Genomic DNA, 13,045 nt, shown 5'->3' on the forward strand with positions numbered 1-13,045 from the left:
TTGCAGCAAGATAGGAGAAGGAGCGTCCTCCCTTGTTGCTGCGGCGGATGCAGGGGGTGTGGGCGAGGCAGAGTGAGACAGGGCACAGGTGTTTGGAGGGAAGGTGGAAGTTCAGTCAGTGGTTGATGTAAGCTGGTCCCTGGTTGTGGAGGGTGTGGATCATTATCTTCAACTGGCATCTCTTTTGCCCAGGTGTTTAAGATTGTAGTATCTAAGCAGCTATAACCTTAACCCGGAGCTGAAGGTTATGTTGACCGATTATCAATCAGGGTTGCACCACAAGTGAAATAGAGTAACTATGAGCCGAAATAAAAAGAAAGAGCACTTCGTCTCCAGCAATTCTGACCAGGCAGCAGCACTCAGACTTTAAAACTTCTCATTTTACATTTTTACCCATCAATCTATCCTCCTGCCCCGCCCAGGGACCAAAGTGTTGAACACACACGACAGAACGGGCCCAAGTCCTTTCTTTTGTTCCATCCATCTTCTTAGCCAAACCATTCACCATCACCATCACCATCACCATCTTGTAAGCCTTCATGCCCCTCTGGTCACAAAGGTCAGGAGACACCAACGAGGATTTCAGGTCTTTACTGATGGTACACAGATCCATCTCTAACTAAAGGAGGGCACCACAAGTCCTTGAGAGACAGTAGCATACTGAACTAGTATCCAATCTCAGATGCAGAGACTGTAGTTATGGCTTGACGTAGCTATGATCAAGATCAGTCTGGTGGGTCTTGTGAGCCCCACCCCAGGCCTTGCACTGGCCATTCAAGGTGCTTCACAATTTTCTCCAAGAGTGCGTGGTTAAAACTGAGTTTTACATAGCGCGAACTTGACCAGCAGGTATCGGTATCAGAGTGTTTTACATAGTACCAGTTGTGTTACATGAGGACACATTCATTTTTGTTAGGCACGGGAGGTTAAGTGATTTGCCCAGAATCACAGGATGTTCAGCGTCATTGTCGAGACTCGAACCAGGTTCCCCAGATTCGAGGTAGACTTTCCTGGCCGTTAGGCCAACTCGTCTCCCCCACATGGATCTGCCCTTCGAGCCTCAAAGAACACAGCAGTAAGGAATCAATTGCTTCCCCTACACATGATTCTGTGATCCTCTCACTTCTGCTCCCAAATCAGGGGTTTGCCTTAATCTGATCAGCTGATGTGTGTCATCTAAACTGAGGCAAAGCTATTTCCATGCGAATTCGGACGATACTTTCCTCTCAATTCAGAGTCCAGGATCACAACTCTGCTTGTGTCATCATTGTCCTGAGATGCTGCTGTCGCATCACCATTCCTACAAACGGATCTCCAACCTCCCATTCCTTGCAAAAACATTGGAGAAATGCGTTCTCCACCAGCTCAACAAACACATTGATGAGTTCAACCTCCTCGACACCCTTCAATCAGGATTCAAGAAAGGCTGTAGCACGGAAGCAGCTATGCTCAACATCTCGGACGATATTCACAAGGCTTTAGATAAAGGTGATGCCTGCCTACCCATCCTTTTGACCTATATGCGGCATTCGACACAGTAAATCATCCAGCGCTTCTGGAGACCTTGTCGAAGCGCTCCGGCATCAATGGCACAGTACTAAAATGGTTCACCTCCTTCCTTCACCACCGCTCGCAACAAATTAAAATCAACTCCTGTCTCTCGAAGCCAACAAAAGTCACACTTGGGGTCCCACAAGGCTTGATCCTCTTCTCGGCCCTCTTCAATCTTTTCATGGAGCCCCTCACAATCATCTTGAAAAAAGCTGGAGTGAATTACCACCTTTACGCTGATGACACCCAAATCAATTTCAAAATCAAGTCTCCCAGCGACATCCAACACCTCAATGCCACTCTAACCGAGATCCAAACTTGGTTCAACGCTAACCACTTAAAGCTCAACCCAGATAAAACAAAACTAATCCTATTCTCTCCAAAAAGCAACCATCGTTCAATCCAAGAGTGGCTCAAGAATCTGGTCGCCCTAAACTGCCCCATCGTCCTATCTGACTCAGTTAAGTCTCTAGGCATCACCCTTGACAAGAACTTATCTATGGAGGCCCACATCAAAAACTCTGCAAAAAGTGCTCTTTTCTCTCTAAAACACCTCAAGAAATTGAAACCTTTTCTTCCCCATGATGACCTCAAGACAGTAGTCCAATCCCTAGTTCCCTCTAAAATCGACTACGGGAAAGCCATCCTAACAGGGACTCCAAAAGCTCACCTAGCCCCTCTAAGGGCAGTGTTGAACATGGCCGCTTGACTCGTATCTGGAGTAAAAAGATTTGAACACATCACTCCAGCTCTCAACTCCCTCAACTGGCTTCCCATGGAAGGGAGGTGTATTTGCAAACTGGCCTGCATCACACACAAAACCCTTCTCTCTCCGGCCCCTAACTACCTGAACAACAAACTGGCAAGAGCAGGTCAATCCAGAACGCTGAGAAGCTCCAACTCACTCCTTCTTATTCCTCCGAAACTGAAAAAGAAAACCACACAATACTGATCGTTCTCTGGCAACGCTCCCAGGATGTGGAACGCTCTCCCTAGAGTCCTCAGATGCAACCCCTCCTTCTCCTGTTTCAAAAGGGACCTGAACATCCATCTCCTTAACAAATACTTTCCTGACCAACGTCAACTAACCTAGACTTAAATATCCGAGTTTACTCCTCTCTCTTGACATTCAAGGATAGTTGGTGACCGGACTGTGTTAACCACCTTATCTTCCATGCTGTATGTTTTTTTATCCCTGGTTTGCTTCCTTACTGCCTGCCTACTATGTAATGCAATTTCCGTCTGTTTTTTCTTTACAGTATGTATGTAAAGCGCTCTGATACCTAAGGGTCAAGAAAACTTTTAAAATAAATAAAAATTTAAAAAATCTGAATTTAAGACCCTCTGGCTCGTGCACATCCATATTGTTCATCGTGCTCCCTCAAGCCCTGCGAGCCATCCTGATAAGAGAGAGAGAGAGAGAGAGAAAGAGAGAGAAAGAGAATAACTCTGCAACAGTATCACTGCTCACTGCCTTTTATGTAACTTCAAAGAGACTTGTTTTACTTCTTTCACAGTCTCATAATTTCAGAACTGAAGCAATTTCAATAGTCTATACAAGGAAGCCATAGTTGTTGCTTATTTATCTTACGCACATAATAACAATTGATAAAGCCAATAGTCCTGGATTGTTTTAGGTGTAACGTTACTTGTTGTATTACATGTCTAGTTGCAATGACAGGAGCAGCAAAACGCAAAGTAACAATCGGGCAGCACACTATGGTAAGCACACATTTTTAGCTTAGGTGTTTTAAGCCACGCCTTTAATTAGATAGACCACGCCCATTTTAGAGACTCCCCCCCACACCCCCCGTTTTTTCATCCCACTTAAAGCTCTGGTAGAGAGCAATACAGAGGTACAGAGAAACAGAGTATGTGAGGGGAAAAGAGAGGGGGGAAAACAAATATGGAGAAAGAACAAAAGAAAGTGTGTGCGAGAGACTAAATTTCTCTGAAAAAGACGAAGAGAGAGAGTGGAGGAAATGGTGTATGTAATGACAGGGCGAATCAGATGGCAGTTACTGTGGAAAAAAACATTGTCAAGCGTAGCGATTTCCCACTGCGTAATTTGCGCTTGTGTGTACGTTTGCCTTTACATTACACTGGTAACGTTTGGGAACATTTCTTTCACACATAATACTGTTTAAAAATCAAAATAACAAAAACAAATCATGTGCTATAAAAATATTAGAGCGTCCAGGCCTTTGATCTATCATGTAACAGAATCATTTAGTGGCATTACACACCCATGCACGCTCACTCCTGACATATTCTCTAAACATTCCATGCCAAAGATGTTTTATTTCATGTTAGTAGAAGGTCATCTTTGTAAGTACCTGGTGTATGCCCACAGATAAATGTACACGTAAATACATACAGGTTCATAAAACGCAAGGACGTAATGAAGTAAAAAAAATGGTTGCCACGGTAACTACGTTTTCAGTCATGGTGAATTACAGATATAGGGGTTGTGTATAGAGTGACCATGCAGGGAGAACAGCTGTCTTCTAGAGGGAGTGGGGGTGGGGGCAGAGAGGACTAACTCAACAAGGGAAGAGAGGGGAGGGTATCTGACAGCAGGGGATGACGGGAAGAGGAGAGTCAGATGTGTGAGAGGGGGAAGTGAGTGAGGATAGAGAAAAAATGAAAGTGTGCGTGCGAGAAAGAAGAGACTATGTGGAGGGACAAAGAGAAAGTGAGCAGGGAGTGTGAAACTGCATTGCATATGAGGCTGCGATTGAGAGCAAAAGAGGCACGGAGTGAAGGGCTTAGCAACGCTATGATGCTCAAAGTACCTTACGCATGCGCACTACGAGGGCGGGGATTGTATCCATTTGCTTAAAGGGCAATTACGAGGAGATGAGTGTGTAAGAGACAGGAGAGAAATGTTTTGATTTAAAAAAAAAAAGCAAAAACTACAACTTATCTTGCATGGACGTTACATACTGCCTAATGTAGATATATATATGCAAAAGGAACAAATGATGGACGGAATGCTGAACAATGCAAACATTCACCCCCAGTCACAAAGATCGGGGTTTAATCACTTCCACGCCAGTTTGGACCCAGCTATATGCACATCAGTCTTAATTAACTAAACCCAGATCTTTGTGACTGGGGGTGAATGTTTGCCTTATTCATCATTCCATCCATCGTTTGTTCCTCTTGCTTTTGTTTCCCTAAGTTGGCAGGGTATGCCCAGACATGGGTCCCGTGCTCACTGTGTCACTGGATTCAAGCTAGCCTGGCTGATGAGGGGTGATGCCCCGAAACCGGTCCCAGGATGCTTGTTTCCAGTCCAGGGAGGACCACCTTGCTTGGCAGTTTGGGCTGGACTGCTCCCAGGAGGAACAGGGTCAAGTCTGATTTGAATATGGCTGGGTCTTAACTGGGGTGGCGAAGTGAGCTAAAGAACTATGATGGAATCAACCAGGATCTTTGAGACCAGGAGGGAATGTTTGCATTATTCAACATTCCATCCATCGTTTGTTCCTCTTGGTTTTGTTTCCCTAAGTTGGCAGGGTATGCCCAGGCATGGGTCCCGTGCTCACTGTGTCACTGGATTCAAGCTAGCCTGGCTGATGAGGGGTGATGCCCCGAAACCGGTCCCAGGATGCTTGTTTCCAGTCCAGGGAGGACCACCTTGCTTGGCAGTTTGGGCTGGACTGCTCCCAGGAGGAACAGGGTCAAGTCTGATTTGAATATGGCTGGGTCTTAACTGGGGTGGCGAAGTGAGCTAAAGAACTATGATGGAATCAACCAGGATCTTTGAGACCAGGAGGGAATGTTTGCATTATTCAACATTCCATCCATCGTTTGTTCCTCTTGGTTTTGTTTCCCTAAGTTGGCAGGGTATGCCCAGGCATGGGTCCCGTGCTCACTGTGTCACTGGATTCAAGCTAGCCTGGCTGATGAGGGGTGATGCCCCGAAACCGGTCCTAGGATGCTGGTTTCCAGTCCAGGGAGGACCACCTGGCATGGCAGTTTGGGCTGGACTGCTCCCAGGAGGAACAGGGTCAAGCCTGATTTGAATATGGCTGGGTCTTAACTGGGGTGGCGAAGTGAGCTAAAGAACAATGATGGAATCAACCAGGATCTTTGAGACCAGGAGGGAATGTTTGCTTTATTCAGCATTCCGTCCATCGTTTGTTCCTTTTGCTAATGTATATATTTGGCATGCTCAAAGACTTTTCCTCTGCTAGTTTCAAAGGTGAGCAAATTGTACTTCTGATCAGCAGATGCTTGAAAATTGATAAATAAGCATTGACAAAACCAGGGCCTGAATGGGAACCAAAGGTAGCCCTGGCAACAGGAAGAGAGTGCAAGGTTTTTCAGCGCGTCTAGCAAAATAGAAATGTTTCTCCTTGAGAGGTCTAAAATTGCGCTTTCCGAATCTTTTGAAGTCCAGTAGGTGACACCGCAAGACTAGTACCAAATTTACCTTATAGCACAAACTAAGTTTAGTAAATGAACCCCGACCTTCGACGTTCCAAGCAGAGGACGCAGGTTCCATTCCAAGAAAGTTTTGGCGAAGTGGAGCCAAACGGTGTATTTTACAACCCATTTTCTAAAATATATTGTCTAAGAAGCCATATGGTTTACAAGCAGCTTGAAAGAGAGCCCACTGAAATATATAAACCATGCCTGTACAAGAAATGACCAAATCAGCAGGGGAAGGCCTGTTTCATTTTATCTTCACCCCATGCCTCTAATGTGTTTCAAAACTGTGGCATAGAAAGTCACTCACAGAGGCAGATCATGTTTTTATGTATGCTCTTTTATTGTATTCTTGCTATGCAGCAAAGGTAGGCAGGGGTTGCAAGGTTCTCAGACATGCTGCATGCCAAAGACACAACTGGATGCCTCGATCGTGTGTCATGTGCCTGGCCTGACTTTGTATATGGTGATCAATAATTAGGCGCCCAGCACACCAGTCCGCTTTTATGGATCCCTTTAGGTTATTCTGTACCACACATTGTTCGTGTGTATCTTCCATTCTGGCAGATGGTATTTCTAATGTGTATGTAGCAGGGGTTTGCCGGTTACTGGCCACTGGGAGGAAGCCCGAGTGTCCGCCCGCCATCTTCCTGGGGTTAGCCAGGGCTACTCAGGGGATCTGCGAAAGGAAGAAAAGAAATTGGGCTCCCAGGAGAACTTGTCCAGGAGATCTTACCTCTTCTGTAGATACACAAACAGATTGCGCCTTACAAACAAGTATTGACAAGGTCAATAGGTCTTGGCAAGGTGGTGCAATAGAAGTATATATATTTTTATTGCGAGTATGTGCCACAAAAATAAAAAGAAGAAAAAATAGAAGACATGCCACCACCTAAACGTGCTCACTATAGCCTTGCAAAAAAAAAAAAAAATAGCCATACAGAAAAAATTATTGGGGCAGTTAAGTATTGGCCCAGCCGCCCTGGTTCTGGAGTGTATTTCCTTTTAGGCCGATGTACACGTGATCGGATGAAATGCTGACACTTACAATGCTTGCATTAATCTAAGCCACTGGTAATTACTGGGGCCTGTATCTCAGTCCATCAGTATTTTGCACACCATGTTACCTTTGAACTCCTACATATGCAAATCAGTCGTGACCCTGCACCAATGGGAGCAGTCCATCCTGAACTGCCAGGCCAGGGCCTCCCGAGCCGGAACACAAGCAACCAGGACCGGTTACACCCTAGTTAGGGCTCATCAGCCAGGTATAGCTTGGTTCTAGGGGCACGGAGTGCACTGGACCCACGTCGGTCATATCGTCCCACTTACAGTGACACACTACAGTGTACAAAAAAGAAAGTGATGCAATGTTGCTGGTGCTGTTTTCTGTGTGTTTGTGTGCATCTGTGTAAAATAAAGTAGATACTTTTAGTATTTAACTTACAGGTTATTACTCAGCAGTACTTTGTCATGAACATATTTAGAATGAGAGCCAACCTTGTCGAGATTTGGGCTGCCTGCATACACGTGGACATCTGCGGGAGCATTGATCCACTCCACTCATCGACTTTCAGGGTATCGAAACCTCTTTAGCTGCCTGCTGCCCACCTGTGAATCCATGGCCCAACTGCACATTTACCAGGTGGGCTCAATGCTGGCACTGCTGTGGTTAATATTTACTGGCTCCAGTAAATGGTTCCCATTCAGGCTCAAAATTTGAAAATGGGGCATAAGATGTGGAATTTAGTATCTAGTTTACCAAACTCTGCACCCCTCTTAATTGTCAAGCATTTTACCCCCAGTAGGAACAGTAGGTTTGACCTGCCGACACTGACCTAGGGACATTTGTGCAAGCGTGGAGTTTATCTCACCTGATAATTGCTGGGTGCTATACACTCTGGGCCTCATTTAGGAAAACTGGCTCATCGCTGCGACAAAATAGCGATGCAACAGTTTTCTCTGTCCCCTCCTTGCGACACGATGGATGCGCCGTATTTAATGTACAACGCTCCATGTCAGAAGGAAAGATAGATACGCCAGGAATCCTGACGTATCGGCCGGCGCAAAAGTCACGCATTACTGAAGTTGTGTCTTAAGCATGACGCAACTCCAGCAATGCATGGGGTAGGTCTGTGCCTATGGCACTGCATCACCCTTACGCCTGCCATTAGGCAGGCGTAAGATTTTGACGCATTGGCGTCCTAGAAGTGCCACAGTGAAATCTCATAGATTTCACAGCAAAATTTCTACGAGGCTTTCTTGCGGGGGATCGCCCAACCTGCATACATTATACCTGACGCAGGTATAATGTGGCGCTGGGCTTTACAAGGTGATGCATCTGCCTAGATGCATCACTCTGTAAATATGGCGCTACGTGGCGCATTATTTACGCCGCCACTGCGTAAGGAAAATTGACGCCACGGCAGCACAAAAGTGTCGCAAGGCCTTCATAAATAAGGCCCTTTGTTTTATTTGTAAGTCCAGTAACTCAGGGTTCTGAATGTATAATAGCCCAATTGTGATAAGCGATTCAGGGGTATCTGCTGCTTTCTACCCCTGGCCTAAGCTATCTATTTGAAGCCTTCACTGGCAAACAGCTAGTTCTGGGAGGATATCCCTCATGAATTCTCCAGGCCTCACTTGCATGGCCATGCCTCTGGCGAAATTGATTTTATTTGCGAAAAAACAGGCAGATCTATCCTCAGCGTGGAGGGAGACATAAATGCTGTCAATTCCCGCCGCGCTCGCGCAGAGCCGCAGATATAAATGAGAGAGATCTCCCTCGGATGAGACTCCCCTCAGGTCACAGACGCAGCAGCGTCTACATCCCCGATTTGAGGAATTGTTTTGTGGAGGAGAAGCGGGGGCTCAGTTGCGCATTCAGTCTGGGACATGGACCTTTGGCTACACGTAAATATCAGTTTATCCGCTTCCAGCAGAGGCTTCTGCGTATATTCCCGAAGCAGTCAACGCGGGCGGTGTTGAGCGCCTGCAAAGATAGATCAACAGACGTGGAAACGAAAGGTCCTTCCTGATCTCGGGAGGGGACTGAGGGCTTCTGAAATAATTGAATGATCAAGGAAGAGTGACAGAAATAGGCTACAGAGGGGAGGGTGGAAGGGCCCAACGCTATGTCATTCTATTCAGTAAACCATCAAAAATGCACCAATTCTAAGGCACCACATGTCAGAACTCACTTCCAGACCCAGTGAATAGATGGGTTGGAAAAGGCATGGTGATACTCTAAAAGGCCATGAGACACCAATGGTAAACAAGAATATCCAATTTGTCGCTTCGTCCCTCTTGTCGCAAAGGAGACTTCCAGTGACTGTGCTTTGCAGCTCAGGCATGTGGAAACAGTTTTCTTTTAGGGTCTCTCAGCCATACCATTCATGCACTGGTCTGTTATGGTGTCATTCAAATTGTTCTTACTCTCACTAGTGCATGGGCATTGGGTGAGCCCGCAACAGACATTAGATAACTTCATTGTGAGTCACGGCATTCCACTCTTTCACAACTAGCACCCTTGTACACAAAGTAGCTTCTTTCAGTGTCAGGGACAACTGAAGCAATACATGCTTTTTTGAGACCCAAAAATATTTTTGCTTTCACAGTCTACTTTATTACATTGGTACAGGCCTGCAGCTAACTCAATACATATTTTTTTGCAAAACCCATCACAAATCAAGCATTGACAAATACACATTGGCAGCAGCCAGCACCAGACCTGTTGGTTTTTCTAATGCTTGTTTTGGTTTGTCATGGTCAGCCGTAGCAGACCGTAATGTGTGTTCTGGTTTGAGGAGGTTCGATGACCGTGAAAGCAGACCTCCTGAACAAAAAGCACAATCCAACGGCAATAGTAAAGCAAAGGAAAACCTCCTGCTGATGACTCTGATATGATGATTCTTCCCTTATCAAGAGGACAAGAATGACAGGCTGATGAATTGAACCTACATTGTTTCACTGGGAGTTTGCCCCACGTTGTCTTTACTACCGTACCTCTATGGGGTCCAGCGCATCAGAGTGATTGATTTTATGCCCTCGCCAATGCCAGCATTGGCCGCCCAGTGGACAAATTGTTAACAATAGACCACTTCTTCAACCACCAATCCCCAAGTCCATTTCTGTCCTGATGAGACCCTTATATCGGAAAAAGGGTTGAAACGCGGTCGACACCAATAAAGGCAGACCTTATTCCTGTGTGAAATCAACACTGGGATTTTCCTGCTGTGTTAGATATATATGTATTGCATTTTTGGCTGAGTTAGAAAGTAAATAACCAATATACCATGCATGTTTTACTCATATCATCACCATTTGTTTCTCTTTGATGCTTTTGGTTCTTCACACTTGGGGTCCTTACTCAATATATCTCCACCACTCACTTTACTATTTATTCCATGACTCAGCATTTGTTTTTTATGGAATAATAAATGTTGATTTGGCTGAAACAAATTTACTCTGAAATACTGGTTGGTTTTCTCTTTAGTATTAACCCGTAACATAATTTATTCTCTGTAAAACGCTATTCGCTATTCGTTTCACAGAGAAACGATATTCGCTATTCGTTTCGGTGCAAGATTAAGTCTATTCAGGACTTCCTGGATTATCATATTTTTGGTTTAGGAAAGGAGTTCCATGTGCACACCACCAGTGAGCACACTGGATGTAGCGAGCTAGACAGAATGTGTGATCTAAATAAGAAAACAGGTGTCCACGTAATTGTGGTGCACGTAAAACTGAATATGGTCACAATTAAAATGAGAATATATGTTCCGTGGGTGCACAACTGTGATGGACCTTATGCCATCAGCATTGTGACCACAGGGTAGAATGTTATATTAATCATTTTTCTGCTGCTTTTTTTAGTGGTGGAAGGGCTTAAGTGTAGCGGTTTGCTTATTAGTTAGGTTAAGCTTCCTGTTTTCTTCTCAGGGTCAGAAAGAATGGGACAGAAAATAGGTCCGGGAACCAAATTACAAGTGGCCCACATTAGCGAACCAGAAAGCTAAAAAAGTGGCCCATATTCCCAAATCAGGACGGTTCTAAACTTGTAAAGACCAGCTGTATAAGTATTTTACAAGGTATGGGACAGTCAACACATTTGTGCTTACTGAAAGCAACTTTTATGGTAACATCAGGGAAATCAACAGCCCACCAGAAAACAAAGTCCAACAACCAGCCAAAATAAACAGCCCATATGCTGACCTGTCGGACCATATGCTGATCTATCAGACCAGCCCTTCAGGCATTACCAGATTGCCCGACAGGCCAGTCATGCCCTGGTTCTTCTTTGCAGCTAAGAAGACATTTTACTCTGCCTATAGAGCTTCTTGTATGAAGTGTGGCTTGTGCTTTTCATCTCCTGCATGCTTTGGTTGTCCTTTTCTGTTTCTGTTTTTTTTGTCAATATGTAGCTTAAAAAAAGAAAGATATATTATGTTGTTTTAGAGTGTTTGAGTGTTTCTAGTCTTGTAGATGTGTCTCAGGCCCCATGTTGTCACTGTCCAGCTCTCACTGATGGCACAGGTCTGATGACAGAGCTGCTGAACATTACTCTGTGTTTATATTGCACTTAATGCCACTGTGTGCAGCACTGAAGCACTTGCAAACATGGGTAGTATGCAATCCCGTGTAGGGTGTTTGGTTGGATGTGTGTTTTCTTTGTTTTGATCCAAAGTGCCATTGTTTCCATGCTGTGCGTGATGGCCATGGAGGTGTGGTTATCTTGTTAAGGGACTCAGCACTTAGCAGTGTGGTGGATGAAGAAGTGTAAGAGAGAGGCGTGCAGCTGGGTTTCAGTAAGTGACACCTTTGAACAGCTCTGCTATCCTTTATGGTATTTCTTATGATCATAGTCCACTTAGCTGGTTACTAAACTGCGTTATCCGTTCTGAGGTCTTTTGTTTAAAGGTTATGGACCTGAGTTGCTGTTTCACTACTTGGGCTTAGCAAAAAAGATACTTAATCCCAATGGCATCATGTATTAATACCTACACTACATAAAAACTCCATGCATAAAGAAAATGTGAAGCATTGTTGCATAGCGCTTCTGCACCCTTGGCACCCTTTTTAGGTCTCGCCTGACCCAGTGCTTGCGCTGGTCTGGCGAGACTTTAAGTAAGGGCTTCAAAGAATGCTACCGCCGGCTACAGCGTGCAGTGCATGTGCGCGGACAGGCGCTTGAGCATAGGCGCCATATGGCATTCCTCATGCTTCCTTACAGCGCCCTCTGGCTTTCAACCCTTACACGCGCAGCAGCTTTCACTTTTGCCGCCGCGCATGCGCGTGCATGACTCGCGCTTCTCCCCCTCCCACACCACATATCGCAGCCAATGCTTGTTTTTAGAACACACTTCATGCTCTCAACCCTTACACGCGCAGCGCCTTTCACTTTTGCCGCCGTGCGTGCACACCACTTACGCTTCTCCCCCTCCCCGACCACATATCGCAGTCAATGCTTGTTTTTTTTTCCTCCGGTGCGCACCGTCCTCTCATTCCCTTGGCAGTTCAGTCATTTAGCCCCTGATGTGAGAGCGCCAGAGACACTCCCTCCCTGTTCATGCAAATCGCTGGAGAACTTCAGCCAATAGTCACAGGCACGCCACATTCGCTGCCGGCCATGGTCCTGTTGCTGTCCCTGTGCGCGCTGGGGGCCGAGGGCTTAATTTTCCCTCAGCAGCCCATGTGAGTACCTCCCCCGCCTCACCCCCACCCTTTGCCAGTCTCACTGGATGTCAGTGCCATTATTGCCACCAGAGTCATCCCCATCACTGCCAGCAGCATCGCCGCCAGCGCTGCAAGCATCGCTCTCACTACTCTTGCTGCCAAAAGCGTCACTGCCCGTAACGCTGTCCTGCGATCTTTCTCAGCAGTACTGCTGCCACCGCTACTACAGCGCTGTCAAGAGTCACTGCCAGTCCCGCTGTCCTTACTGTTCACCATTCCAGTCTCTCTCAGCAGTGCGACTGCCACCTGCACCAGCATGCACGCATCTCTGCAATTACTACCCCTGCCAAAAACGTCCCTGCCTTTACAACTGCCCTAATGT

At 45.8% G+C, this 13,045-nt stretch overlaps 1 protein-coding gene across 1 annotated transcript in view; it reads left to right on the plus strand.

Moving 5' to 3' along the window:
- Nucleotides 1-13,045, plus strand: part of PEA15 (proliferation and apoptosis adaptor protein 15) — a 344,104-nt gene that overhangs the window by 187,206 nt on the left and 143,853 nt on the right. The window lies entirely within an intron of this gene.

Source organism: Triturus cristatus, chromosome 12 (assembly GCF_964204655.1).
Source record: "Triturus cristatus chromosome 12, aTriCri1.1, whole genome shotgun sequence".
NCBI lineage: Eukaryota > Metazoa > Chordata > Amphibia > Caudata > Salamandridae > Triturus > Triturus cristatus.